Genomic DNA, 5223 nt, shown 5'->3' on the forward strand with positions numbered 1-5223 from the left:
CCAATATATTATCGATGAAAACAGTCACTGATCGATCAAAGATAGACCTACACACTCGGTTCATGAGATCCATGAAAGATGTCGGCACATTGGTGAGTGTGAAAGGAATCACCACGAATTCATAGTGCCCACGACGAGTTCGAAAGGCTTTATTATGATATCCTCCTCCCGAACCATCATATGATGATAACCAGAACTCAAGTTGATATTGGAAAACCAAGATGCCTCCTTTAACTTATCATAAAGGTTGTCAATATGCAACAATGGATACCATTTCTTCACTGTCAAAATTTTCAATTCCCCTTAATAAATGCACATCCGGTGTGAACCATCATTCTTCTTGACAAAAAAGATCGATGCTCTCCCTGGGTGTGCTACTCGGCAGAATAAACTCTTTCCCTAATAGCTCCTGCAGTTGTGAGGATAATTCTTACATCTTTATTGGCGTAAGGCAATATTGTGCCTTTGTAATCGGGGCAGCACCATGGATCAGATTGCTCTTGAATTCAACTTGCCTCTCGGGAGGCACGCTAGGAAATTCCTTGGGGAAAATATCAGGAAACTCTGTCACAATAGGAACATTGGAAACTGAATTCTTCTTCTCAACCCGCATGTAAAAACGACAATGGTATAAAAGGTAAATCTATCCCAACTACGCTCACCATAGATAGTTAGCACACCCCCATTAGGGCCATGAATAATCACTAACTGTTTTTCGCAGTTTATTACCCACAATCACACAATCATCTCCCATCATAATGGGTATGAGATAAATGGGGGAATACGACACCAAAAAATCTATTACACAATCTCAGGAAACCTCAATCACTGAAACTGTACGATCATCAACTATAGTTCCCTTCAAAGGTCGATCTAGGGCCTCACAAGCAATATTGAAATCTCTATAGAAAGATGTAGACAAAAATGACCGACTCGCACCTGGGTCAATTAAATCCAAGGCATGTATAGAATTCACAAGGAATGTACCTACCAGAATTATAGCTTAAGCATTCACAAGAAAATAATTAAGCATATATAAAAAAAAGATACATAATAGCAACGACATTGGGTGCTGCTCTGGCCTCCTGTGAACTGAAAAGCTTGACCCTGGGCCTTTAGGGCCCCCACCTTCCCCTGACGCCTATCAGTGATGAGTACGGTCGTAGGAGTAGAAATCTGAACTGGCTTCGCCACAAGAAGTGGAAGCTCGACCTTCACATGGACCGTATAGTTGCAGCTAAAACAGACCTACAAACCCTTTGAACACTCTTTTGCAAAGTGACCCTCTTTGCCACATAAGTAACATACCTTCCCCGACCGACACGGACCCTCATGACCCTTAACATACTTTTTGTAAGTTCGACTCCTCTAACCTGTTGACCTAAAATTACTGGGCTTTGCCTGCTTAGCTGCCAATTGCGGCTGGACTGGCCTCCTATCCCTCCACTGAGTATCCACCTCTATCTACCTCACCTGCAACTTCATCTCAATCTTCCTCCTTCTGGCATTGGACTGCAACTTAACAAATATCCGATACTGGGAGTTTGTCATAAACTCTCTGATATCTTTTTTCTGCATACTTAAGTATCAGGTCATCCGTGCCAGTTCAGTTGTGATGTATTCTGGACAAAAATAGATCTATCGTGGAACATCCTTGTGATCTCAGTCACCATCTCTGTCATCTGTCGATGCGAAAGGTACTCCTGAGTTAATCTCTCCTTCTCCAAAAGGGAACATACTACTCGTGGAACATCTTAGCAAACCGTTCCCAGTTCACAACAAACTTCTCCGCAAGTGATAAGTCAGCATTCGCGAACTTCTACCAATCCTTCGTTCCCAAGCGAAGTAGGTTCAACGTAAATTTAATCCTCAGATCATCCGGCTAGGCGCAGGTATAGAAACATCCCTCAACATCTGTGAACCAGCTCATAGCTTTGATCGGGTCCTACACCTCATCCAATTATGGGGGCATCGTGTTGTTAAACCCCCGGTACTGCATCGAATCACCCTCATTGGACCTTGCAGCTGTAGTAGTTGAGGTGAATGCGGCAACAGTAGCCTCGATGACAGCACCGTAGCGATCATCATATATCTTGATCATTGATGTCATGATAGACCCAAATACCTCCGGGATAGCCTCGTTGACCGTTACAACCACCTTAGAGGAAATGATCCGACGAATCTCCTTATCACTGATACCATGCATCCCCAGATCAATAAAGCCTAAACCTTGAGTAAACACCACACTGAAATACACAAGGAAAAAGGTCAAAAACAGGCTATAAGCACATGCAAACATATAACCCAATCAACTACTCTGTGCGCTTGATATTCCTTCTAAATCTCATACAGATCATGTGCTTTCAGTAGTACGGCCCCATACAACCTTCCAAACCTATCCGTAGTTGATTTAGATCCCCTCTCAAGGTACGAACCAAAAAACACTCAATACTAAAAGAAATAGCATACATACACCTAGGTGCTTAGATAGCCATATCTAATCCTTCATATACACATCCTAGGTCCCTCCTCAGATAGAACTCTGTCCTGCGAGAAGTCTTTGCTAACCTCGCCAATGGCTCCATGCAAACCAATTGTACATAACTCAGACTTCATAGAAATTCAAATAAGAGATTCCACCCTAAATCCACAACTACATAAGGAATAGGAAATATGGCTAAACCAAGCTGCTAAATGTAACTCGAGCATTTGGAGCACTTAGACCTCTATAGAGCACTTGGGGTTCATGTAGCATGTGATAAAGGAACGGATCTTCTGAGATAGGAATGGATCATCAGACAAAGGAATCGATCAAGTGCCAAAGGAACAAATCATGTTAAAGGGGGTTTGGAGCATCTTGAAGAAGTTTGGAGTACTTGGAAGAGATTTTGGAGCACTTGTAAGGGATATTTAGCAACATCGGGTCCTTGTTGCGCCACATGATATAGAGATGGGTCTAGAGGGATGCTCTTGTGCCATATTGTTCTCCTCTTGAGCCATCTTGTTCTATTGTTGAGCCATGCATGGCCTTGTTGAGCCATGCATGTTCCTATTGCTCATGGTAACGGTGTTGCTCCAAGATAGATGTTGTGTGCCATACTTGACGATTTTGCCCCATTTAGATCCCTATTGTGCCAACTAGGGTTACTGGTGAGCCATGAAGAAGCTATTGCGCCATCATGGACCATCTTGGTACATGATGTGCCATATTGATTCCTTTGTTGTGCCATGTTGATCCAAGTATGTGTAGAAGATGATAATGCTCAAGAATGTTCCAGAATATGCTGCATGGTGTATTGTGTTTGGTTGACACCCTTCATGGTCCTATGGGTCAATGGGCTTGGCCCATTAGGGTTTCAGGTCTGATCCCTCAAGTATAAATAGGGATGCATGCTAGGTCATTTAGTATCTTGAATTCTAGAGTGATTGGCAAATCTCTGTGTATTGTACTTGTAACCTCTGTGTTGAGAGCTCTAAAAATAAAGAATACTCCCCTCTTGTCGTGAACGTAGGTCTCCTTAACAGAAGCACGTAAATACTATGTCTTTTGTGCTTTTGGTTTTGCTTGTTTTCCGCTTTACTTTCTAACAAGTGGTATCAAAGCTGCGGTTTGTATTCCTGTGATTGAAGATGTCTTCTTACAAGTTTTATTTGGAGAGGTTCAATGGCTAAAATGACTTCACTTTGTGGAAGTTGAAGTTGAGGGCTCTTCTAATTTAACAAGGATGTGCGGCAACACTGGAAGGAGAGGCAAAACTGCGGCTGATTAGAAGGTGGATATTCTGAAGAATGCAAATAGTGCCATTCTATTGAGCTTGATAAAAGAAGTACTGAGGGAGGTTGTGGATCAAACAATTGCTTCTAGGCTCTGGGATAAACTTTGTGACAAGTACCAGAACAACTCACTAACGAATATGTTGTATCAGAAGCAAAGGTTGTACACTCTTAAAATGTCTGAAAGTACCCAACTGAATGATCATCTGGATAACTTCAATCATGTCATCTTGGACCTACAAGGTGTTGATGTGAAGATTGAAGATGAAGATCAGACACTCATTCTCTTATGTTCGCTTCCTAACTCATATGAGAATTCCATTGATAACATGCTTTATGGTAGGAAAATGATCACTGTTAATGATATGAAGGACTCTCTGATGTCCAAGCAACTGAAAAGAAAAGTTTTAGGTGGAGAGGAGGTGTCCGGTTCCGGTTTGTGTACACGGAGAGGGAGGACATAAAAGAGGAAAGGGGGGAAACAGAGGGAGATCATGTTCTAAATCAAATTCTAAAGGTTCATCAAACATGAAATGCTATAACTATAAGGAGAAGGGGCACTTCAAGAAAAATTGTCCACAGTTGAGGAAATGGGAAGTCCAAGAGTGAATCAAGAAGCAATAACACTGCTACTATGGTTCAAGAAAGTTCTGATGAAGGGGCCGATGGTGATGTACTGACTGTGTGTACATCAAGTTCTGCCAATGCTTGGGTCTTGGATTCTGGAGCATCCTATCACATGACTTATAATCATGACTGGTTCGACTCCTTCAAAGAGTGGGATGGCACAATTAAGATGGGTGATGATTGGGTGAGTAGTATCAAAGGTAGTGGCACAATGCAGATCAAGATGCATGATGGCATGGTCAGGAAGTTAGATTGTTGGTACGTTCTAGAACTTCGGAAGAATCTAATTTCACTTGGCACATTGGCTAGGAATGGGATGAGGTACGCTGGTGAAGGTGACTGGGTCAAAGTGACCAAAGGCTATTTGTTATAATTAAAGGGAAGATGAATCGTGGAGGGATCTATATCCTAGAAGGAAGTACGGTTATGGGAACAATGGCTATCTCCCAATCCTTGAATGAAGGTGATGACACGACAGAGTTGTTGCATCGTAGGTTGCGGCACATGAGTAAGAAGGGCATGTCAGTTCTAAGTAAACAAGGACTGCCTGGTGGAGAGGATACTAGAAAGATAAAGTTTTGTGAAACTTACGTCAAGGGAAAGCATCGCAAAGTGAAGTTAGGTGCTGGTCAACACACAAGCAAGGAAATCATGGAGTATGTTCACTCAGATCTGTGGGGTCCTGCACCAGTGAAGTCTTATGGAGGATGCTCATAATTCATGATGTTCATTGATGAAAATTGAAGGAAGGTTTGGTTGTACTTTTTGAATAAGAAGGATGAGGTGTTTGGGAAGTTCAAGGAGTGGAAGACTATAATTGAG

Source organism: Lactuca serriola, chromosome 7, assembly GCF_051521515.1.
Source record: "Lactuca serriola cultivar US96UC23 chromosome 7, Lser_US96UC23_V15, whole genome shotgun sequence".
Taxonomy (NCBI): Eukaryota; Viridiplantae; Streptophyta; class Magnoliopsida; order Asterales; family Asteraceae; genus Lactuca; species Lactuca serriola.